We start from the raw sequence: 24,873 nt of genomic DNA on the forward strand, positions 1-24,873 counted from the left end.
CCCTCCTGTACGTGGCAAAGAGGTGATCCGTATGCCGCCATGCACAGCCTCTGGACTGCTGGGGCCCTGGATGCCCGGATTTCGGCCTTGTCTTCGGAGAAGTGACGCACATGCAGTGTGCCACCGGAGGCTGTGGCCCAGCAGAGGGCAAAATCTTGAAAATGCGGGCTTCAGTTGACTTTGCCTGAGCTCTCCTTTGGCTGAGTGACATCCTGTGTTTCCTAGCAGGAGAAGGCATTCGTGGAGAGAGGCGGATTCCCTGTGTGCAGGCAAAGTGTGTGCTGAGATGATGAGTCGCTGGAGACCGGGGTGGACTCTTCAGACCCAGGATAGGCCTCTGGCAGGTATGTGTCAATGTTTTCTGCCCTTCGCACTCAGCCAGGTATTTGCATACAATGTTACCAGCGGAATTAGTAGTCTCCGGAGAGGCTGCCACATGTCAGCAAGCTTCACCTGGCCAGGGTCCGCCGGTGATGTAGCTACCCCATCAGTCACTACTCTCTAGACCTTCCAGATAAACTACCAGATCTTGTCTGCCCACGGGCAAGCAGTAGAGCCAGAGGCCTTCCCCCTTTGCTCTTTGGTCTCTAGGCACTCTATCAGGCACTCCAAGCTGTGAAGTGACTCAGGGGGAGAAGGAAGAGATTTCAGAGAATGAACACATCCAGAGAGAGACAGAGAGAGAGAGGCAAGAGATGCTGAGTGGGGATGCCTTGCGTAGCGATATCCTCAGGAAAGTGGGAAAGAGGTACCTGGCCTGCTCTGCCAATGCCCTGAACCAGTCCGCACCAGGGGCTCCCCTGTGCCTGCGTAGGCTTTCCCAGGGTGTGCTCAAATCCTGTGGCCACTAGGTGTCATAGGTCATAATGGAGGGCCCTGTGTCATCTGCCTGGCGGGCCAGATCTCTGCCATTGGCTCAGTCTTGTCACCAGGCCCATCATAAGCTCCGCCTACTCTTCCGGTGGTGGGACTGTCTCCATGGTGATGGCAAAGGAGCCTTAGTCCCGCCCACCTGGCCTTGACTTCACCTAGCTGGCCTGCTGACCCTCACTCAGACCTCTGTGTTGATAAAAATTAATGTCGGCCAGTGCCCAGGTGTCAGCATCTGGGATAAAGGATTCCGGACCTTGCCGGGGGAGAAGGCAGCCTAGGTCAGCTGGTACCTGGAAGTCTAGTGACTCGTGACACTGCTGCCAGTGACAGACAAATGGTGACTCCCACACTCACATATCCCCTGGTGGCAGAATGATAGTGATGGGTGGAGAAACATCGCTCCGGAGCACTCGCGCAGTGGGGCACCGGCCAGAGGCCAGGGCCAGTAGTGGACGTCGCGGAGCTGAATGGCGAGCCAGTGAAGGGCCCAAGGATTCCTCTTGGATGTGGGAAACATGTCATCCGGGTCCCCACGTCCATAAACCACTGGATTGCTGGGGCCCGGGATGCCAGGATTTCGGCCTTGCCTTCGCAGCCCGGCCACATAGGCAGCCTTCCGCCGGAGGCGGGGATATGTAGACAGCAAAAATGTGGAAAATGGCAGTGTCTCCTCGATTTCTCTGGCATCGGCCTTTTTGAGCGGCATGCTTTTTTCCTAGTAGGATGAGGCACCGACGGAGAAAGGCAGGATTATGTGTGCAGGAAAGGTATGTGCTGAGAAGGTGACAAGGTTGAGACCAGGTTGGGATCTTTAGTCCCAGGAAAGGCCCCTGGCAGGTGTGGGTCAATGTTCTGTGCCCATCCCACTTGGCGTGGGGAGGTTTACACCATACAAAGCAGCAGCGGAATTATTCTTCCCCCAGAGGTTGCGTGTGCCCACAAGCTCCACCTGGCCAGGGTCCGCCCCTACCGTATTGCCCATGTCGATCAACAGAAGCTAAGAGCTTCCAGAGAGACTAACTGCTATTCTCTAGCCACGGGGAAGCGGTACAGCCAGAAGCCTCCCCTGTTTCATCTCCAGGTTCCCTCTCAGGCCCCTCATAGTTGTGATGTGTCTCAGGGGTAGCAAAAAGAGATTTCTTTAAAAGAACACATACAAAGAGGGGCCATAGATGCTGAGGAAGGGCGCCTTGCCTACTGATATCGTAGCGTAAGTGGCAAAGAGGTACCTGCCTGCTGTCCCAGTATGTCGAACGTGTCCACATCAGGGGTTGCCTACTGTGAAGTTATTCCCTGGGTGCCCTCGATTTTGTGCCCAAGGACAGAAGGGGCCGTTGTGTGTCCATGGGTAAAATGGAGGGCTCTGCGGAACCGGCCGGTTAGGCTGGACCTCTCCTATTGGCTCAGTGGTTGTGACCCGTCCCCGTCAGAAGTTCCGGCCAGCCTTGCAGTGGCTGTCTCCATGGTGATTGGGAAGGAAGCCTTAGGCCCCGCACTCAGCCTTCACCTGGCCCACCTGGCCTCTTTACCCTCATCTAGACCGCTGTGTAGATGAAAGAAAGGATGTCGGCCAGTGACCATGTGTCCTCATTTCCTTTGAAGGATTAAGCTCCTTGCCTGGGCAGAAGACAGCCAAGGTCAGCCTGAGCCTAGACACCTAGTGACCTGTGACACTGCAGACAGTGATAGATGTTGATGTCCACGCTCAGGTAGCCGCAGGTGGCGGATCGAGAGTGGTCGGAGGTGAAGTGTAACTAGAGGTCACACACTGACAAGGGCACGGGCAAAAGGTCGGGAAAAATAGCTGAGGTCGTGGAGCTCTAGCGGAGCCAGTCTAGGGCCGAGGCCTCCCTCCTGTACGTGGCAAAGAGGTGATCCGTATGGCGCCATGCGCAGCCTCTGGACTGCTGGGGCCCTGGATGCCCGGATTTCGGCCTTGTCTTCGGAGAAGTGACGCACATGCAGCGTGCCACCGGAGGCTGTGGCCCAGCAGAGGGCAAAATCTTGAAAATGGGGGCTTCAGTTGACTTTGCCTGTGCTCTCCTTTGGCTGAGTGACATCCTGTGTTTCCTAGCAGGAGAAGGCATTCGTGGAGAGAGGCGGATTCCCTGTGTGCAGGCAAAGTGTGTGCTGAGATGATGAGTCGCTGGAGACCGGGGTGGACTCTTCAGACCCAGGATAGGCCTCTGGCAGGTATGTGTCAATGTTTTCTGCCCTTCGCACTCAGCCAGGTATTTGCATACAATGTTACCAGCGGAAGTAGTAGTCTCCGGAGAGGCTGCCACATGTCAGCAAGCTTCACCTGGCCAGGGTCCTCCGGTGATGCAGCTACCCCATCAGTCACTACTCTCTAGACCTTCCAGATAAACTACCAGATCTTGTCTGCCCATGGGCAACCAGTAGAGCCAGAGGCCTTCCCCCTTTGCTCTTTGGTCTCTAGGCACTCTATCAGGCACTCCAAGCTGTGAAGTGACTCAGGGGGAGAAGGAAGAGATTTCAGAGAATGAACACATCCAGAGAGAGACAGAGAGAGGCAAGAGATGCTGAGTGGGGATGCCTTGCGTAGTGATATCCTCAGGGAAGTGGGAAAGAGGTACCTGGCCTGCTCTGCCAATGCCCCGAACCAGTCCGCACCAGGGGCTCCCCTGTGCCTGCGTAGGCTTTCCCAGGGTGTGCTCAAATCCTGTGGCCACTAGGTGTCATAGGTCATAATGGAGGGCCCTGTGTCATCTGCCTGGTGGGCCAGATCTCTGCCATTGGCTCAGTCTTGTCACCGGGCCCATCATAAGCTCCGCCTACTCTTCCGGTGGTGGGACTGTCTCCATGGTGATGGCAAAGGAGCCTTAGTCCCGCCCACCTGGCCTTGACTTCACCTAGCTGGCCTGCTGACCCTCACTCAGACCTCTGTGTTGATAAAAATTAATGTCGGCCAGTGCCCAGGTGTCAGCATCTGGGATAAAGGATTCCGGACCTTGCCGGGGGAGAAGGCAGCCTAGGTCAGCTGGTACCTGGAAGTCTAGTGACTCGTGACACTGCTGCCAGTGACAGACAAATGGTGACTCCCACACTCACATATCCCCTGGTGGCAGAATGATAGTGATGGGTGGAGAAACATCGCTCCGGAGCACTCGCGCAGTGGGGCACCGGCCAGAGGCCAGGGCCAGTAGTGGACGTCGCGGAGCTGAATGGCGAGCCAGTGAAGGGCCCAAGGATTCCTCTTGGATGTGGGAAACATGTCATCCGGGTCCCCACGTCCATAAACCACTGGATTGCTGGGGCCCGGGATGCCAGGATTTCGGCCTTGCCTTCGCAGCCCGGCCACATAGGCAGCCTTCCGCCGGAGGCGGGGGTATGTAGACAGCAAAAATGTGGAAAATGGCAGTGTCTCCTCGATTTCTCTGGCATCGGCCTTTTTGAGCGGCATGCTTTTTTCCTAGTAGGATGAGGCACCGACGGAGAAAGGCAGGATTATGTGTGCAGGAAAGGTATGTGCTGAGAAGGTGACAAGGTTGAGACCAGGTTGGGATCTTTAGTCCCAGGAAAGGCCCCTGGCAGGTGTGGGTCAATGTTCTGTGCCCATCCCACTTGGCGTGGGGAGGTTTACACCATACAAAGCAGCAGCGGAATTATTCTTCCCCCAGAGGTTGCGTGTGCCCACAAGCTCCACCTGGCCAGGGTCCGCCCCTACCGTATTGCCCATGTCGATCAACAGAAGCTAAGAGCTTCCAGAGAGACTAACTGCTATTCTCTAGCCACGGGGAAGCGGTACAGCCAGAAGCCTCCCCTGTTTCATCTCCAGGTTCCCTCTCAGGCCCCTCATAGTTGTGATGTGTCTCAGGGGTAGCAAAAAGAGATTTCTTTAAAAGAACACATACAAAGAGGGGCCATAGATGCTGAGGAAGGGCGCCTTGCCTACTGATATCGTAGCGTAAGTGGCAAAGAGGTACCTGCCTGCTGTCCCAGTATGTCGAACGTGTCCACATCAGGGGTTGCCTACTGTGAAATTATTCCCTGGGTGCCCTCGATTTTGTGGCCAAGGACAGAAGGGGCCGTTGTGTGTCCATGGGTAAAATGGAGGGCTCTGCGGAACCGGCCGGTTAGGCTGGACCTCTCCTATTGGCTGAGAGTTTGTGACCCGTCCCCGTCAGAAGTTCCGGCCAGCCTTGCGGTGGCTGTCTCCATGGTGATTGGGAAGGAAGCCTTAGGCCCCGCACTCAGCCTTCACCTGGCCCACCTGGCCTCTTTACCCTCATCTAGACCGCTGTGTAGATGAAAGAAAGGATGTCGGCCAGTGACCACCTGTCCTCATTTCCTTTGAAGGATTAAGCTCCTTGCCTGGGCAGAAGACAGCCAAGGTCAGCCTGAGCCTAGACACCTAGTGACCTGTGACACTGCAGAGAGTGATAGATGTTGATGTCCACGCTCAGGTAGCCGCAGGTGGCGGATCGAGAGTGGTCGGAGGTGAAGTGTAACTAGAGGTCACACACTCACAAGGGCACGGGCCAAAGGTCGGGAAAAATAGCTGAGGTCGTGGAGCTCTAGCGGAGCCAGTCTAGGGCCGAGGCCTCCCTCCTGTACGTGGCAAAGAGGTGATCCGTATGCCGCCATGCACAGCCTCTGGACTGCTGGGGCCCTGGATGCCCGGATTTCGGCCTTGTCTTCGGAGAAGTGACGCACATGCAGTGTGCCACCGGAGGCTGTGGCCCAGCAGAGGGCAAAATCTTGAAAATGCGGGCTTCAGTTGACTTTGCCTGAGCTCTCCTTTGGCTGAGTGACATCCTGTGTTTCCTAGCAGGAGAAGGCATTCGTGGAGAGAGGCGGATTCCCTGTGTGCAGGCAAAGTGTGTGCTGAGATGATGAGTCGCTGGAGACCGGGGTGGACTCTTCAGACCCAGGATAGGCCTCTGGCAGGTATGTGTCAATGTTTTCTGCCCTTCGCACTCAGCCAGGTATTTGCATACAATGTTACCAGCGGAATTAGTAGTCTCCGGAGAGGCTGCCACATGTCAGCAAGCTTCACCTGGCCAGGGTCCGCCGGTGATGTAGCTACCCCATCAGTCACTACTCTCTAGACCTTCCAGATAAACTACCAGATCTTGTCTGCCCACGGGCAAGCAGTAGAGCCAGAGGCCTTCCCCCTTTGCTCTTTGGTCTCTAGGCACTCTATCAGGCACTCCAAGCTGTGAAGTGACTCAGGGGGAGAAGGAAGAGATTTCAGAGAATGAACACATCCAGAGAGAGACAGAGAGAGAGAGGCAAGAGATGCTGAGTGGGGATGCCTTGCGTAGCGATATCCTCAGGAAAGTGGGAAAGAGGTACCTGGCCTGCTCTGCCAATACCCTGAACCAGTCCGCACCAGGGGCTCCCCTGTGCCTGCGTAGGCTTTCCCAGGGTGTGCTCAAATCCTGTGGCCACTAGGTGTCATAGGTCATAATGGAGGGCCCTGTGTCATCTGCCTGGCGGGCCAGATCTCTGCCATTGGCTCAGTCTTGTCACCAGGCCCATCATAAGCTCCGCCTACTCTTCCGGTGGTGGGACTGTCTCCATGGTGATGGCAAAGGAGCCTTAGTCCCGCCCACCTGGCCTTGACTTCACCTAGCTGGCCTGCTGACCCTCACTCAGACCTCTGTGTTGATAAAAATTAATGTCGGCCAGTGCCCAGGTGTCAGCATCTGGGATAAAGGATTCCGGACCTTGCCGGGGGAGAAGGCAGCCTAGGTCAGCTGGTACCTGGAAGTCTAGTGACTCGTGACACTGCTGCCAGTGACAGACAAATGGTGACTCCCACACTCACATATCCCCTGGTGGCAGAATGATAGTGATGGGTGGAGAAACATCGCTCCGGAGCACTCGCGCAGTGGGGCACCGGCCAGAGGCCAGGGCCAGTAGTGGACGTCGCGGAGCTGAATGGCGAGCCAGTGAAGGGCCCAAGGATTCCTCTTGGATGTGGGAAACATGTCATCCGGGTCCCCACGTCCATAAACCACTGGATTGCTGGGGCCCGGGATGCCAGGATTTCGGCCTTGCCTTCGCAGCCCGGCCACATAGGCAGCCTTCCGCCGGAGGCGGGGATATGTAGACAGCAAAAATGTGGAAAATGGCAGTGTCTCCTCGATTTCTCTGGCATCGGCCTTTTTGAGCGGCATGCTTTTTTCCTAGTAGGATGAGGCACCGACGGAGAAAGGCAGGATTATGTGTGCAGGAAAGGTATGTGCTGAGAAGGTGACAAGGTTGAGACCAGGTTGGGATCTTTAGTCCCAGGAAAGGCCCCTGGCAGGTGTGGGTCAATGTTCTGTGCCCATCCCACTTGGCGTGGGGAGGTTTACACCATACAAAGCAGCAGCGGAATTATTCTTCCCCCAGAGGTTGCGTGTGCCCACAAGCTCCACCTGGCCAGGGTCCGCCCCTACCGTATTGCCCATGTCGATCAACAGAAGCTAAGAGCTTCCAGAGAGACTAACTGCTATTCTCTAGCCACGGGGAAGCGGTACAGCCAGAAGCCTCCCCTGTTTCATCTCCAGGTTCCCTCTCAGGCCCCTCATAGTTGTGATGTGTCTCAGGGGTAGCAAAAAGAGATTTCTTTAAAAGAACACATACAAAGAGGGGCCATAGATGCTGAGGAAGGGCGCCTTGCCTACTGATATCGTAGCGTAAGTGGCAAAGAGGTACCTGCCTGCTGTCCCAGTATGTCGAACGTGTCCACATCAGGGGTTGCCTACTGTGAAGTTATTCCCTGGGTGCCCTCGATTTTGTGGCCAAGGACAGAAGGGGCCGTTGTGTGTCCATGGGTAAAATGGAGGGCTCTGCGGAACCGGCCGGTTAGGCTGGACCTCTCCTATTGGCTGAGAGTTTGTGACCCGTCCCCGTCAGAAGTTCCGGCCAGCCTTGCGGTGGCTGTCTCCATGGTGATTGGGAAGGAAGCCTTAGGCCCCGCACTCAGCCTTCACCTGGCCCACCTGGCCTCTTTACCCTCATCTAGACCGCTGTGTAGATGAAAGAAAGGTTGTCGGCCAGTGACCACGTGTCCTCATTTCCTTTGAAGGATTAAGCTCCTTGCCTGGGCAGAAGACAGCCAAGGTCAGCCTGAGCCTAGACACCTAGTGACCTGTGACACTGCAGACAGTGATAGATGTTGATGTCCACGCTCAGGTAGCCGCAGGTGGCGGATCGAGAGTGGTCGGAGGTGAAGTGTAACTAGAGGTCACACACTCACAAGGGCACGGGCCAAAGGTCGGGAAAAATAGCTGAGGTCGTGGAGCTCTAGCGGAGCCAGTCTAGGGCCGAGGCCTCCCTCCTGTACGTGGCAAAGAGGTGATCCGTATGCCGCCATGCACAGCCTCTGGACTGCTGGGGCCCTGGATGCCCGGATTTCGGCCTTGTCTTCGGAGAAGTGAGGCACATGCAGTGTGCCACCGGAGGCTGTGGCCCAGCAGAGGGCAAAATCTTGAAAATGCGGGCTTCAGTTGACTTTGCCTGAGCTCTCCTTTGGCTGAGTGCCATCCTGTGTTTCCTAGCAGGAGAAGGCATTCGTGGAGAGAGGCGGATTCCCTGTGTGCAGGCAAAGTGTGTGCTGAGATGATGAGTCGCTGGAGACCGGGGTGGACTCTTCAGACCCAGGATAGGCCTCTGGCAGGTATGTGTCAATGTTTTCTGCCCTTCGCACTCAGCCAGGTATTTGCATACAATGTTACCAGCGGAATTAGTAGTCTCCGGAGAGGCTGCCACATGTCAGCAAGCTTCACCTGGCCAGGGTCCGCCGGTGATGTAGCTACCCCATCAGTCACTAGTCTCTAGAGCTTCCAGATAAACTACCAGATCTTGTCTGCCCATGGGCAAGCAGTAGAGCCAGAGGCCTTCCCCCTTTGCTCTTTGGTCTCTAGGCAGTCTATCAGGCACTCCAAGCTGTGAAGTGACTCAGGGGGAGAAGGAAGAGATTTCAGAGAATGAACACATCCAGAGAGAGACAGAGAGAGAGAGGCAAGAGATGCTGAGTGGGGATGCCTTCTGTAGTGATATCCTCAGGAAAGTGGGAAAGAGGTACCTGGCCTGCTCTGCCAATGCCCTGAACCAGTCCGCACCAGGGGCTCCCCTGTGCCTGCGTAGGCTTTCCCAGGGTGTGCTCAAATCCTGTGGCCACTAGGTGTCATAGGTCATAATGGAGGGCCCTGTGTCATCTGCCTGGCGGGCCAGATCTCTGCCATTGGCTCAGTCTTGTCACCAGGCCCATCATAAGCTCCGCCTACTCTTCCGGTGGTGGGACTGTCTCCATGGTGATGGCAAAGGAGCCTTAGTCCCGCCCACCTGGCCTTGACTTCACCTAGCTGGCCTGCTGACCCTCACTCAGACCTCTGTGTTGATAAAAATTAATGTCGGCCAGTGCCCAGGTGTCAGCATCTGGGATAAAGGATTCCGGACCTTGCCTGGGGCAGAAGGCAGCCTAGGTCAGCTGGTACCTGGAAGTCTAGTGACTCGTGACACTGCTGCCAGTGACAGACAAATGGTGACTCCCACACTCACATATCCCCTGGTGGCAGAATGATAGTGATGGGTGGAGAAACATCGCTCCGGAGCACTCGCGCAATGGGGCACCGGCCAAAGGCCAGGGCCAGTAGTGGACGTCGCGGAGCTGAATGGCGAGCCAGTGAAGGGCCCAAGGATTCCTCTTGTATGTGGGAAACATGTCATCCGGGTCCCCACGTCCATAAACCACTGGATTGCTGGGGCCCGGGATGCCAGGATTTCGGCCTTGCCTTCGCAGCCCGGCCACATAGGCAGCCTTCCGCCGGAGGCGGGGATATGTAGACAGCAAAAATGTGGAAAATGGCAGTGTCTCCTCGATTTCTCTGGCATCGGCCTTTTTGAGCGGCATGCTTTTTTCCTAGTAGGATGAGGCACCGACGGAGAAAGGCAGGATTATGTGTGCAGGAAAGGTATGTGCTGAGAAGGTGACAAGGTTGAGACCAGGTTGGGATCTTTAGTCCCAGGAAAGGCCCCTGGCAGGTGTGGGTCAATGTTCTGTGCCCATCCCACTTGGCGTGGGGAGGTTTACACCATACAAAGCAGCAGCGGAATTATTCTTCCCCCAGAGGTTGCGTGTGCCCACAAGCTCCACCTGGCCAGGGTCCGCCCCTACCGTATTGCCCATCTCGATCAACAGAAGCTAAGAGCTTCCAGAGAGACTAACTGCTATTCTCTAGCCACGGGGAAGCGGTACAGCCAGAAGCCTCCCCTGTTTCATCTCCAGGTTCCCTCTCAGGCCCCTCATAGTTGTGATGTGTCTCAGGGGTAGCAAAAAGAGATTTCTTTAAAAGAACACATACAAAGAGGGGCCATAGATGCTGAGGAAGGGCGCCTTGCCTACTGATATCGTAGCGTAAGTGGCAAAGAGGTACCTGCCTGCTGTCCCAGTATGTCGAACGTGTCCACATCAGGGGTTGCCTACTGTGAAATTATTCCCTGGGTGCCCTCGATTTTGTGCCCAAGGACAGAAGGGGCCGTTGTGTGTCCATGGGTAAAATGGAGGGCTCTGCGGATCCGGCCGGTTAGGCTGGACCTCTCCTATTGGCTGAGAGTTTGTGACCCGTCCCCGTCAGAAGTTCCGGCCAGCCTTGCGGTGGCTGTCTCCATGGTGATTGGGAAGGAAGCCTTAGGCCCCGCACTCAGCCTTCACCTGGCCCACCTGGCCTCTTTACCCTCATCTAGACCGCTGTGTAGATGAAAGAAAGGATGTCGGCCAGTGACCACGTGTCCTCATTTCCTTTGAAGGATTAAGCTCCTTGCCTGGGCAGAAGACAGCCAAGGTCAGCCTGAGCCTAGACACCTAGTGACCTGTGACACTGCAGAGAGTGATAGATGTTGATGTCCACGCTCAGGTAGCCGCAGGTGGCGGATCGAGAGTGGTCGGAGGTGAAGTGTAACTAGAGGTCACACACTCACAAGGGCACGGGCCAAAGGTCGGGAAAAATAGCTGAGGTCGTGGAGCTCTAGCGGAGCCAGTCTAGGGCCGAGGCCTCCCTCCTGTACGTGGCAAAGAGGTGATCCGTATGCCGCCATGCGCAGCCTCTGGACTGCTGGGGCCCTGGATGCCCGGATTTCGGCCTTGTCTTCGGAGAAGTGACGCACATGCAGTGTGCCACCGGAGGCTGTGGCCCAGCAGAGGGCAAAATCTTGAAAATGCGGGCTTCAGTTGACTTTGCCTGAGCTCTCCTTTGGCTGAGTGCCATCCTGTGTTTCCTAGCAGGAGAAGGCATTCGTGGAGAGAGGCGGATTCCCTGTGTGCAGGCAAAGTGTGTGCTGAGATGATGAGTCGCTGGAGACCGGGGTGGACTCTTCAGACCCAGGATAGGCCTCTGGCAGGTATGTGTCAATGTTTTCTGCCCTTCGCACTCAGCCAGGTATTTGCATACAATGTTACCAGCGGAATTAGTAGTCTCCGGAGAGGCTGCCACATGTCAGCAAGCTTCACCTGGCCAGGGTCCGCCGGTGATGTAGCTACCCCATCAGTCACTAGTCTCTAGACCTTCCAGATAAACTACCAGATCTTGTCTGCCCATGGGCAAGCAGTAGAGCCAGAGGCCTTCCCCCTTTGCTCTTTGGTCTCTAGGCACTCTATCAGGCACTCCAAGCTGTGAAGTGACTCAGGGGGAGAAGGAAGAGATTTCAGAGAATGAACACATCCAGAGAGAGACAGAGAGAGAGAGGCAAGAGATGCTGAGTGGGGATGCCTTCTGTAGTGATATCCTCAGGAAAGTGGGAAAGAGGTACCTGGCCTGCTCTGCCAATGCCCTGAACCAGTCCGCACCAGGGGCTCCCCTGTGCCTGCGTAGGCTTTCCCAGGGTGTGCTCAAATCCTGTGGCCACTAGGTGTCATAGGTTATAATGGAGGGCCCTGTGTCATCTGCCTGGCGGGCCAGATCTCTGCCATTGGCTCAGTCTTGTCACCAGGCCCATCATAAGCTCCGCCTACTCTTCCGGTGGTGGGACTGTCTCCATGGTGATGGCAAAGGAGCCTTAGTCCCGCCCACCTGGCCTTGACTTCACCTAGCTGGCCTGCTGACCCTCACTCAGACCTCTGTGTTGATAAAAATTAATGTCGGCCAGTGCCCAGGTGTCAGCATCTGGGATAAAGGATTCCGGACCTTGCCTGGGGCAGAAGGCAGCCTAGGTCAGCTGGTACCTGGAAGTCTAGTGACTCGTGACACTGCTGCCAGTGACAGACAAATGGTGACTCCCACACTCACATATCCCCTGGTGGCAGAATGATAGTGATGGGTGGAGAAACATCGCTCCGGAGCACTCGCGCAATGGGGCACCGGCCAAAGGCCAGGGCCAGTAGTGGACGTCGCGGAGCTGAATGGCGAGCCAGTGAAGGGCCCAAGGATTCCTCTTGGATGTGGGAAACATGTCATCCGGGTCCCCACGTCCATAAACCACTGGATTGCTGGGGCCCGGGACGCCAGGATTTCGGCCTTGCCTTCGCAGCCCGGCCACATAGGCAGCCTTCCGCCGGAGGCGGGGATATGTAGACAGCAAAAATGTGGAAAATGGCAGTGTCTCCTCGATTTCTCTGGCATCGGCCTTTTTGAGCGGCATGCTTTTTTCCTAGTAGGATGAGGCACCGACGGAGAAAGGCAGGATTATGTGTGCAGGAAAGGTATGTGCTGAGAAGGTGACAAGGTTGAGACCAGGTTGGGATCTTTAGTCCCAGGAAAGGCCCCTGGCAGGTGTGGGTCAATGTTCTGTGCCCATCCCACTTGGCGTGGGGAGGTTGACACCATACAAAGCAGCAGCGGAATTATCCTTCCCCCAGAGGTTGCGTGTGCCCACAAGCTCCACCTGGCCAGGGTCCGCCCCTACCGTATTGCCCATGTCGATCAACAGAAGCTAAGAGCTTCCAGAGAGACTAACTGCTATTCTCTAGCCACGGGGAAGCGGTACAGCCAGAAGCCTCCCCTGTTTCATCTCCAGGTTCCCTCTCAGGGGTAGCAAAAAGAGATTTCTTTAAAAGAACACATACAAAGAGGGGCCATAGATGCTGAGGAAGGGCGCCTTGCCTACTGATATCGTAGCGTAAGTGGCAAAGAGGTACCTGCCTGCTGTCCCAGTATGTCGAACGTGTCCACATCAGGGGTTGCCTACTGTGAAGTTATTCCCTGGGTGCCCTCGATTTTGTGCCCAAGGACAGAAGGGGCCGTTGTGTGTCCATGGGTAAAATGGAGGGCTCTGCGGAACCGGCCGGTTAGGCTGGACCTCTCCTATTGGCTGAGAGTTTGTGACCCGTCCCCGTCAGAAGTTCCGGCCAGCCTTGCGGTGGCTGTCTCCATGGTGATTGGGAAGGAAGCCTTAGGCCCCACACTCAGCCTTCACCTGGCCCACCTGGCCTCTTTACCCTCATCTAGACCGCTGTGTAGATGAAAGAAAGGATGTCGGCCAGTGACCACGTGTCCTCATTTCCTTTGAAGGATTAAGCTCCTTGCCTGGGCAGAAGACAGCCAAGGTCAGCCTGAGCCTAGACACCTAGTGACCTGTGACACTGCAGACAGTGATAGATGTTGATGTCCACGCTCAGGTAGCCGCAGGTGGCGGATCGAGAGTGGTCGGAGGTGAAGTGTAACTAGAGGTCACACACTCACAAGGGCACGGGCCAAAGGTCGGGAAAAATAGCTGAGGTCGTGGAGCTCTAGCGGAGCCAGTCTAGGGCCGAGGCCTCCCTCCTGTACGTGGCAAAGAGGTGATCCGTATACCGCCATGCACAGCCTCTGGACTGCTGGGGCCCTGGATGCCCGGATTTCGGCCTTGTCTTCGGAGAAGTGACGCACATGCAGTGTGCCACCGGAGGCTGTGGCCCAGCAGAGGGCAAAATCTTGAAAATGCGGGCTTCAGTTGACTTTGCCTGAGCTCTCCTTTGGCTGAGTGCCATCCTGTGTTTCCTAGCAGGAGAAGGCATTCGTGGAGAGAGGCGGATTCCCTGTGTGCAGGCAAAGTGTGTGCTGAGATGATGAGTCGCTGGAGACCGGGGTGGACTCTTCAGACCCAGGATAGGCCTCTGGCAGGTATGTGTCAATGTTTTCTCCGCTTCGCACTCAGTCAGGTATTTGCATACAATGTTACCAGCGGAATTAGTAGTCTCCAGAGAGGCTGCCACATGTCAGCAAGCTTCACCTGGCCAGGGTCCACCGGTGATGTAGCTACCCCATCAGTCACTACTCTCTAGAGCTTCCAGATAAACTACCAGATCTTGTCTGCCCATGGGCAAGCAGTAGAGCCAGAGGCCTTCCCCCTTTGCTCTTTGGTCTCTAGGCACTCTATCAGGCACTCCAAGCTGTGAAGTGACTCAGGGGGAGAAGGAAGAGATTTCAGAGAATGAACACATCCAGAGAGAGACAGAGAGAGAGAGGCAAGAGATGCTGAGTGGGGATGCCTTGCGTAGCGATATCCTCAGGAAAGTGGGAAAGAGGTACCTGGCCTGCTCTGCCAATACCCTGAACCAGTCCGCACCAGGGGCTCCCCTGTGCCTGCGTAGGCTTTCCCAGGGTGTGCTCAAATCCTGTGGCCACTAGGTGTCATAGGTCATAACGGAGGGCCCTGTGTCATCTGCCTGGCGGGCCAGATCTCTGCCATTGGCTCAGTCTTGTCACCAGGCCCATCATAAGCTCCGCCTACTCTTCCGGTGGTGGGACTGTCTCCATGGTGATGGCAAAGGAGCCTTAGTCCCGCCCACCTGGCCTTGACTTCACCTAGCTGGCCTGCTGACCCTCACTCAGACCTCTGTGTTGATAACAATTAATGTCGGCCAGTGCCCAGGTGTCAGCATCTGGGATAAAGGATTCCGGACCTTGCCTGGGGCAGAAGGCAGCCTAGGTCAGCTGGTACCTGGAAGTCTAGTGACTCGTGACACTGCTACCAGTGACAGACAAATGGTGACTCCCACACTCACATATCCCCTGGTGGCAGAATGATAGTGATGGGTGGAGAAACATCGCTCCGGAGCACTCGCGCAATGGGGCACCGGCCAAAGGCCAGGGCCAGTAGTGGACGTCGCGGAGCTGAATGGCGAGCCAGTGAAGGGCCCAAGGATTCCTCTTGGATGTGGGAAACATGTCATCCGGGTCCCCACGTCCATAAACCACTGGATTGCTGGGGCCCGGGATGCCAGGATTTCGGCCTTGCCTTCGCAGCCCGGCCACATAGGCAGCCTTCCGCCGGAGGCGGGGATATGTAGACAGCAAAAATGTGGAAAATGGCAGTGTCTCCTCGATTTCTCTGGCATCGGCCTTTTTGAGCGGCATGCTTTTTTCCTAGTAGGATGAGGCACCGACGGAGAAAGGCAGGATTATGTGTGCAGGAAAGGTATGTGCTGAGAAGGTGACAAGGTTGAGACCAGGTTGGGATCTTTAGTCCCAGGAAAGGCCCCTGGCAGGTGTGGGTCAATGTTCTGTGCCCATCCCACTTGGCGTGGGGAGGTTGACACCATACAAAGCAGCAGCGGAATTATTCTTCCCCCAGAGGTTGCGTGTGCCCACAAGCTCCACCTGGCCAGGGTCCGCCCCTACCGTATTGCCCATGTCGATCAACAGAAGCTAAGAGCTTCCAGAGAGACTAACTGCTATTCTCTAGCCACGGGGAAGCGGTACAGCCAGAAGCCTCCCCTGTTTCATCTCCAGGTTCCCTCTCAGGCCCCTCATAGTTGTGATGTGTCTCAGGGGTAGCAAAAAGAGATTTCTTTAAAAGAACACATACAAAGAGGGGCCATAGATGCTGAGGAAGGGCGCCTTGCCTACTGATATCGTAGCGTAAGTGGCAAAGAGGTACCTGCCTGCTGTCCCAGTATGTCGAACGTGTCCACATCAGGGGTTGCCTACTGTGAAGTTATTCCCTGGGTGCCCTCGATTTTGTGCCCAAGGACAGAAGGGGCCGTTGTGTGTCCATGGGTAAAATGGAGGGCTCTGCGGAACCGGCCGGTTAGGCTGGACCTCTCCTATTGGCTGAGAGTTTGTGACCCGTCCCCGTCAGAAGTTCCGGCCAGCCTTGCGGTGGCTGTCTCCATGGTGATTGGGAAGGAAGCCTTAGGCCCCGCACTCAGCCTTCACCTGGCCCACCTGGCCTCTTTACCGTCATCTAGACCGCTGTGTAGATGAAAGAAAGGATGTCGGCCAGTGACCACGTGTCCTCATTTCCTTTGAAGGATTAAGCTCCTTGCCTGGGCAGAAGACAGCCAAGGTCAGCCTGAGCCTAGACACCTAGTGACCTGTGACACTGCAGACAGTGATAGATGTTGATGTCCACGCTCAGGTAGCCGCAGGTGGCGGATCGAGAGTGGTCGGAGGTGAAGTGTAACTAGAGGTCACACACTCACAAGGGCACGGGCCAAAGGTCGGGAAAAATAGCTGAGGTCGTGGAGCTCTAGCGGAGCCAGTCTAGGGCCGAGGCCTCCCTCCTGTACGTGGCAAAGAGGTGATCCGTATGCCGCCATGCACAGCCTCTGGACTGCTGGGGCCCTGGATGCCCGGATTTCGGCCTTGTCTTCGGAGAAGTGAGGCACATGCAGTGTGCCACCGGAGGCTGTGGCCCAGCAGAGGGCAAAATCTTGAAAATGCGGGCTTCAGTTGACTTTGCCTGAGCTCTCCTTTGGCTGAGTGCCATCCTGTGTTTCCTAGCAGGAGAAGGCATTCGTGGAGAGAGGCGGATTCCCTGTGTGCAGGCAAAGTGTGTGCTGAGATGATGAGTCGCTGGAGACCGGGGTGGACTCTTCAGACCCAGGATAGGCCTCTGGCAGGTATGTGTCAATGTTTTCTGCCCTTCGCACTCAGCCAGGTATTTGCATACAATGTTACCAGCGGAATTAGTAGTCTCCGGAGAGGCTGCCACATGTCAGCAAGCTTCACCTGGCCAGGGTCCGCCGGTGATGTAGCTACCCCATCAGTCACTACTCTCTAGACCTTCCAGATAAACTACCAGATCTTGTCTGCCCATGGGCAACCAGTAGAGCCAGAGACCTTCCCCCTTTGCTCTTTGGTCTCTAGGCACTCTATCAGGCACTCCAAGCTGTGAAGTGACTCAGGGGGAGAAGGAAGAGATTTCAGAGAATGAACACATCCAGAGAGAGACAGAGAGAGAGAGGCAAGAGATGCTGAGTGGGGATGCCTTGCGTAGTGATATCCTCAGGAAAGTGGGAAAGAGGTACCTGGCCTGCTCTGCCAATGCCCTGAACCAGTCCGCACCAGGGGCTCCCCTGTGCCTGCGTAGGCTTTCCCAGGGTGTACTCAAATCCTGTGGCCACTAGGTGTCATAGGTCATAATGGAGGGCCCTGTGTCATCTGCCTGGCGGGCCAGATCTCTGCCATTGGCTCAGTCTTGTCACCAGGCCCATCATAAGCTCCGCCTACTCCTCCAGTGGTGGGACTGTCTCCATGGTGATGGCAAAGGAGCCTTAGTCCCGCCCACCTGGCCTTGACTTCACCTAGCTGGCCTGCTGACCCTCACTCAGACCTCTGTGTTGATAACAATTAATGTCGGCCAGTGCCCAGGTGTCAGCATCTGGGATAAAGGATTCCGGACCTTGCCTGGGGCAGAAGGCAGCCTAGGTCAGCTGGTACCTGGAAGTCTAGTGACTCGTGACACTGCTGCCAGTGACAGACAAATGGTGACTCCCACACTCACATATCCCCTGGTGGCAGAATGATAGTGATGGGTGGAGAAACATCGCTCCGGAGCACTCGCGCAATGGGGCACCGGCCAAAGGCCAGGGCCAGTAGTGGACGTCGCGGAGCTGAATGGCGAGCCAGTGAAGGGCCCAAGGATTCCTCTTGGATGTGGGAAACATGTCATCCGGGTCCCCACGTCCATAAACCACTGGATTGCTGGGGCCCGGGACGCCAGGATTTCGGCCTTGCCTTCGCAGCCCGGCCACATAGGCAGCCTTCCGCCGGAGGCGGGGATATGTAGACAGCAAAAATGTGGAAAATGGCAGTGTCTCCTCGATTTCTCTGGCATCGGCCTTTTTGAGCGGCATGCTTTTTTCCTAGTAGGATGAGGCACCGACGGAGAAAGGCAGGATTATGTGTGCAGGAAAGGTATGTGCTGAGAAGGTGACAAGGTTGAGACCAGGTTGGGATCTTTAGTCCCAGGAAAGGCCCCTGGCAGGTGTGGGTCAATGTTCTGTGCCCATCCCACTTGGCGTGGGGAGGTTTACACCATACAAAGCAGCAGCGGAATTATTCTTCCCCCAGAGGTTGCGTGTGCCCACAAGCTCCACCTGGCCAGGGTCCGCCCCTACCGTATTGCCCATGTCGATCAACAGAAGCTAAGAGCTTCCAGAGAGACTAACTGCTATTCTCTAGCCACGGGGAAGCGGTATAGCCAGAAGCCTCCCCTGTTTCATCTCCAGGTTCCCTCTCAGGCCCCTCATAGTTGTGATGTGTCTCAGGGGTAGCAAAAAGAGATTTCTTTAAAAGAACACATACAAAGAGGGGCCATAGATGCTGAGGAAGGGCGCCTTGCCTACTGATATCGTAGCGTAAGTGGCAAAGAGGTACCTGCCTGCTGTCCCAGTATGTCGAACGTGTCCACATCAGGGGTTGCCTACTGTGAAGTTATTCCCTGGGTGCCCTCGATTTTGTGGCCAAGGACAGAAGGGGCCGTTGTGTGTCCATGGGTAAAATGGAGGGCTCTGCGGAACCGGCCGGTTAGGCTGGACCTCTCCTATTGGCTGAGAGTTTGTGACCCGTCCCCGTCAGAAGTTCCGGCCAGCCTTGCGGTGGCTGTCTCCATGGTGATTGGGAAGGAAGCCTTAGGCCCCGCACTCAGCCTTCACCTGGCCCACCTGGCCTCTTTACCGTCATCTAGACCGCTGTGTAGATGAAAGAAAGGATGTCGGCCAGTGACCACGTGTCCTCATTTCCTTTGAAGGATTAAGCTCCTTGCCTGGGCAGAAGACAGCCAAGGTCAGCCTGAGCCTAGACACCTAGTGACCTGTGACACTGCAGACAGTGATAGATGTTGATGTCCACGCTCAGGTAGCCGCAGGTGGCGGATCGAGAGTGGTCGGAGGTGAAGTGTAACTAGAGGTCACACACTCACAAGGGCACGGGCCAAAGGTCGGGAAAAATAGCTGAGGTCGTGGAGCTCTAGCGGAGCCAGTCTAGGGCCGAGGCCTCCCTCCTGTACGTGGCAAAGAGGTGATCCGTATGCCGCCATGCGCAGCCTCTGGACTGCTGGGGCCCTGGATGCCCGGATTTCGGCCTTGTCTTCGGAGAAGTGACGCACATGCAGTGTGCCACCGGAGGCTGTGGCCCAGCAGAGGGCAAAATCTTGAAAATGCGGGCTTCAGTTGACTTTGCCTGAGCTCTCCTTTGGCTGAGTGCCATCCTGTGTTTCCTAGCAGGAGAAGGCATTCGTGGAGAGAGGCGGATTCCCTGTGTGCAGGCAAAGTGTGTGCTGAGATGATGAGTCGCTGGAGACCGGGGTGGACTCTTCAGACCCAGGATAGGCCTCTGGCAGGTATGTGTCAATGTTTTCTGCCCTTCGCACTCAGCCAGGTATTTGCATACAATGTTACCAGCGGAATTAGTAGTCTCCGGAGAGGCTGCCACATGTCAGCAAGCTTCACCTGGCCAGGGTCCGCCGGTGATGTAGCTACCCCATCAGTCACTACTCTCTAGACCTTCCAGATAAACTACCAGATCTTGTCTGCCCATGGGCAAGCAGTAGAGCCAGAGGCCTTCCCCCTTTGCTCTTTGGTCTCTAGGCACTCTATCAGGCACTCCAAGCTGTGAAGTGACTCAGGGGGAGAAGGAAGAGATTTCAGAGAATGAACACATCCAGAGAGAGACAGAGAGAGGCAAGAGATGCTGAGTGGGGATGCCTTGCGTAGCGATATCCTCAGGAAAGTGGGAAAGAGGTACCTGGCCTGCTCTGCCAATGCCCTGAACCAGTCCGCACCAGGGGCTCCCCTGTGCCTGCGTAGGCTTTCCCAGGGTGTGCTCAAATCCTGTGGCCACTAGGTGTCATAGGTCATAATTGAGGGCCTTGTGTCATCTGCCTGGCGGGCCAGATCTCTGCCATTGGCTCAGTCTTGTCACCAGGCCCATCATAAGCTCCGCCTACTCTTCCGGTGGTGGGACTGTCTCCATGGTGATGGCAAAGGAGCCTTAGTCCCGCCCACCTGGCCTTGACTTCACCTAGCTGGCCTGCTGACCCTCACTCAGACCTCTGTGTTGATAACAATTAATGTCGGCCAGTGCCCAGGTGTCAGCATCTGGGATAAAGGATTCCGGACCTTGCCTGGGGCAGAAGGCAGCCTAGGTCAGCTGGTACCTGGAAGTCTAGTGACTCGTGACACTGCTACCAGTGACAGACAAATGGTGACTCCCACACTCACATATCCCCTGGTGGCAGAATGATAGTGATGGGTGGAGAAACATCGCTCCGGAGCACTCGCGCAATGGGGCACCGGCCAAAGGCCAGGGCCAGTAGTGGACGTCGCGGAGCTGAATGGCGAGCCAGTGAAGGGCCCAAGGATTCCTCTTGGATGTGGGAAACATGTCATCCGGGTCCCCACGTCCATAAACCACTGGATTGCTAGGGCCCGGGATGCCAGGATTTCGGCCTTGCCTTCGCAGCCCGGCCACATAGGCAGCCTTCCGCCGGAGGCGGGGATATGTAGACAGCAAAAATGTGGAAAATGGCAGTGTCTCCTCGATTTCTCTGGCATCGGCCTTTTTGAGCGGCATGCTTTTTTCCTAGTAGGATGAGGCACCGACGGAGAAAGGCAGGATTATGTGTGCAGGAAAGGTATGTGCTGAGAAGGTGACAAGGTTGAGACCAGGTTGGGATCTTTAGTCCCAGGAAAGGCCCCTGGCAGGTGTGGGTCAATGTTCTGTGCCCATCCCACTTGGCGTGGGGAGGTTTACACCATACAAAGCAGCAGCGGAATTATTCTTCCCCCAGAGGTGCGTGTGCCCACAAGCTCCACCTGGCCAGGGTCCGCCCCTACCGTATTGCCCATGTCGATCAACAGAAGCTAAGAGCTTCCAGAGAGACTAACTGCTATTCTCTAGCCACGGGGAAGCGGTACAGCCAGAAGCCTCCCCTGTTTCATCTCCAGGTTCCCTCTCAGGCCCCTCATAGTTGTGATGTGTCTCAGGGGTAGCAAAAAGAGATTTCTTTAAAAGAACACATACAAAGAGGGGCCATAGATGCTGAGGAAGGGCGCCTTGCCTACTGATATCGTAGCGTAAGTGGCAAAGAGGTACCTGCCTGCTGTCCCAGTATGTCGAACGTGTCCACATCAGGGGTTGCCTACTGTGAAGTTATTCCCTGGGTGCCCTCGATTTTGTGGCCAAGGACAGAAGGGGCCGTTGTGTGTCCATGGGTAAAATGGAGGGCTCTGCGGAACCGGCCGGTTAGGCTGGACCTCTCCTATTGGCTGAGAGTTTGTGACCCGTCCCGGTCAGAAGTTCCGGCCAGCCTTGCGGTGGCTGTCTCCATGGTGATTGGGAAGGAAGCCTTAGGCCCCGCACTCAGCCTTCACCTGGCCCACCTGGCCTCTTTACCGTCATCTAGACCGCTGTGTAGATGAAAGAAAGGATGTCGGCCAGTGACCACGTGTCCTCATTTCCTTTGAAGGATTAAGCTCCTTGCCTGGGCAGAAGACAGCCAAGGTCAGCCTGAGCCTAGACACCTAGTGACCTGTGACACTGCAGACAGTGATAGATGTTGATGTCCACGCTCAGGTAGCCGCAGGTGGCGGATCGAGAGTGGTCGGAGGTGAAGTGTAACTAGAAGTCACACACTCACAAGGGCACGGGCCAAAGGTCGGGAAAAATAGCTGAGGTCGTGGAGCTCTAGCGGAGCCAGTCTAGGGCCGAGGCCTCCCTCCTGTACGTGGCAAAGAGGTGATCCGTATGCCGCCATGCACAGCCTCTGGACTGCTGGGGCCCTGGATGCCCGGATTTCGGCCTTGTCTTCGGAGAAGTGAGGCACATGCAGTGTGCCACCGGAGGCTGTGGCCCAGCAGAGGGCAAAATCTTGAAAATGCGGGCTTCAGTTGACTTTGCCTGAGCTCTCCTTTGGCTGAGTGCCATCCTGTGTTTCCTAGCAGGAGAAGGCATTCGTGGAGAGAGGCGGATTCCCTGTGTGCAGGCAAAGTGTGTGCTGAGATGATGAGTCGCTGGAGACCGGGGTGGACTCTTCAGACCCAGGATAGGCCTCTGGCAGGTATGTGTCAATGTTTTCTGCCCTTCGCACTCAGCCAGGTATTTGCATACAATGTTACCAGCGGAATTAGTAGTCTCCGGAGAGGCTGCCACATGTCAGCAAGCTTCACCTGGCCAGGGTCCGCCGGTGATGTAGCTACCCCATCAGTCACTACTCTCTAGAGCTTCCAGATAAACTACCAGATCTTGTCTGCCCATGGGCAAGCAGTAGAGCCAGAGGCCTTCCCCCTTTGCTCTTTGGTCTCTAGGCACTCTATCAGGCACTCCAAGCTGTGAAGTGACTCAGGGGGAGAAGGAAGAGATTTCAGAGAATGAACACATCCAGAGAGAGACAGAGAGAGAGAGGCAAGAGATGCTGAGTGGGGATGCCTTGCGTAGTGATATCCTCAGGAAAGTGGGAAAGAGGTACCTGGCCTGCTCTGCCAATGCCCTGAACCAGTCCGCACCAGGGGCTCCCCTGTGCCTGCGTAGGCTTTCCCAGGGTGTGCTCAAATCCTGTGGCCACTAGGTGTCATAGGTCATAATGGAGGGCCCTGTGTCATCTGCCTGGCGGGCCAGATCTCTGCCATTGGCTCAGTCTTGTCACCAGGCCCATCATAAGCTCCGCCTACTCTTCCGGTGGTGGGACTGTCTCCATGGTGATGGCAAAGGAGCCTTAGTCCCGCCCACCTGGCCTTGACTTCACCTAGCTGGCCTGCTGACCCTCACTCAGACCTCTGTGTTGATAACAATTAATGTCGGCCAGTGCCCAGGTGTCAGCATCTGGGATAAAGGATTCCGGACCTTGCCTGGGGCAGAAGGCAGCCTAGGTCAGCTGGTACCTGGAAGTCTAGTGACTCGTGACACTGCTGCCAGTGACAGACAAATGGTGACTCCCACACTCACATATCCCCTGGTGGCAGAATGATAGTGATGGGTGGAGAAACATCGCTCCGGAGCACTCGCGCAATGGGGCACCGGCCAAAGGCCAGGGCCAGTAGTGGACGTCGCGGAGCTGAATGGCGAGCCAGTGAAGGGCCCAAGGATTCCTCTTGGATGTGGGAAACATGTCATCCGGGTCCCCACGTCCATAAACCACTGGATTGCTGGGGCCCGGGATGCCAGGATTTCGGCCTTGCCTTCGCAGCCCGGCCACATAGGCAGCCTTCCGCCGGAGGCGGGGATATGTAGACAGCAAAAATGTGGAAAATGGCAGTGTCTCCTCGATTTCTCTGGCATCGGCCTTTTTGAGCGGCATGCTTTTTTCCTAGTAGGATGAGGCACCGACGGAGAAAGGCAGGATTATGTGTGCAGGAAAGGTATGTGCTGAGAAGGTGACAAGGTTGAGACCAGGTTGGGATCTTTAGTCCCAGGAAAGGCCCCTGGCAGGTGTGGGTCAATGTTCTGTGCCCATCCCACTTGGCGTGGGGAGGTTTACACCATACAAAGCAGCAGCGGAATTATTCTTCCCCCAGAGGTTGCGTGTGCCCACAAGCTCCACCTGGCCAGGGTCCGCCCCTACCGTATTGCCCATGTCGATCAACAGAAGCTAAGAGCTTCCAGAGAGACTAACTGCTATTCTCTAGCCACGGGGAAGCGGTACAGCCAGAAGCCTCCCCTGTTTCATCTCCAGGTTCCCTCTCAGGCCCCTCATAGTTGTGATGTGTCTCAGGGGTAGCAAAAAGAGATTTCTTTAAAAGAACACATACAAAGAGGGGCCATAGATGCTGAGGAAGGGCGCCTTGCCTACTGATATCGTAGCGTAAGTGGCAAAGAGGTACCTGCCTTCTGTCCCAGTATGTCGAACGTGTCCACATCAGGGGTTGCCTACTGTGAAATTATTCCCTGGGTGCCCTCGATTTTGTGGCCAAGGACAGAAGGGGCCGTTGTGTGTCCATGGGTAAAATAGAGGGCTCTGCGGAACCGGCCGGTTAGGCTGGACCTCTCCTATTGGCTGAGAGTTTGTGACCCGTCCCGGTCAGAAGTTCCGGCCAGCCTTGCGGTGGCTGTCTCCATGGTGATTGGGAAGGAAGCCTTAGGCCCCGCACTCAGCCTTCACCTGGCCCACCTGGCCTCTTTACCCTCATCTAGACCGCTGTGTAGATGAAAGAAAGGATGTCGGCCAGTGACCACGTGTCCTCATTTCCTTTGAAGGATTAAGCTCCTTGCCTGGGCAGAAGACAGCCAAGGTCAGCCTGAGCCTAGACACCTAGTGACCTGTGAGACTGCAGACAGTGATAGATGTTGATGTCCACGCTCAGGTAGCCGCAGGTGGCGGATCGAGAGTGGTCGGAGGTGAAGTGTAACTAGAGGTCACACACTCACAAGGGCACGGGCCAAAGGTCGGGAAAAATAGCTGAGGTCGTGGAGCTCTAGCGGAGCCAGTCTAGGGCCGAGGCCTCCCTCCTGTACGTGGCAAAAAGGTGATCCGTATGCCGCCATGCACAGCCTCTGGACTGCTGGGGCCCTGGATGCCCGGATTTCGGCCTTGTCTTCGGAGAAGTGAGGCACATGCAGTGTGCCACCGGAGGCTGTGGCCCAGCAGAGGGCAAAATCTTGAAAATGCGGGCTTCAGTTGACTTTGCCTGAGCTCTCCTTTGGCTGAGTGCCATCCTGTGTTTCCTAGCAGGAGAAGGCATTCGTGGAGAGAGGCGGATTCCCTGTGTGCAGGCAAAGTGTGTGCTGAGATGATGAGTCGCTGGAGACCGGGGTGGACTCTTCAGACCCAGGATAGGCCTCTGGCAGGTATGTGTCAATGTTTTCTGCCCTTCGCACTCAGCCAGGTATTTGCATACAATGTTACCAG

The sequence above is a fragment of the Loxodonta africana genome, unplaced genomic scaffold, assembly GCF_030014295.1.
Source record: "Loxodonta africana isolate mLoxAfr1 unplaced genomic scaffold, mLoxAfr1.hap2 scaffold_155, whole genome shotgun sequence".
Taxonomy (NCBI): Eukaryota; Metazoa; Chordata; class Mammalia; order Proboscidea; family Elephantidae; genus Loxodonta; species Loxodonta africana.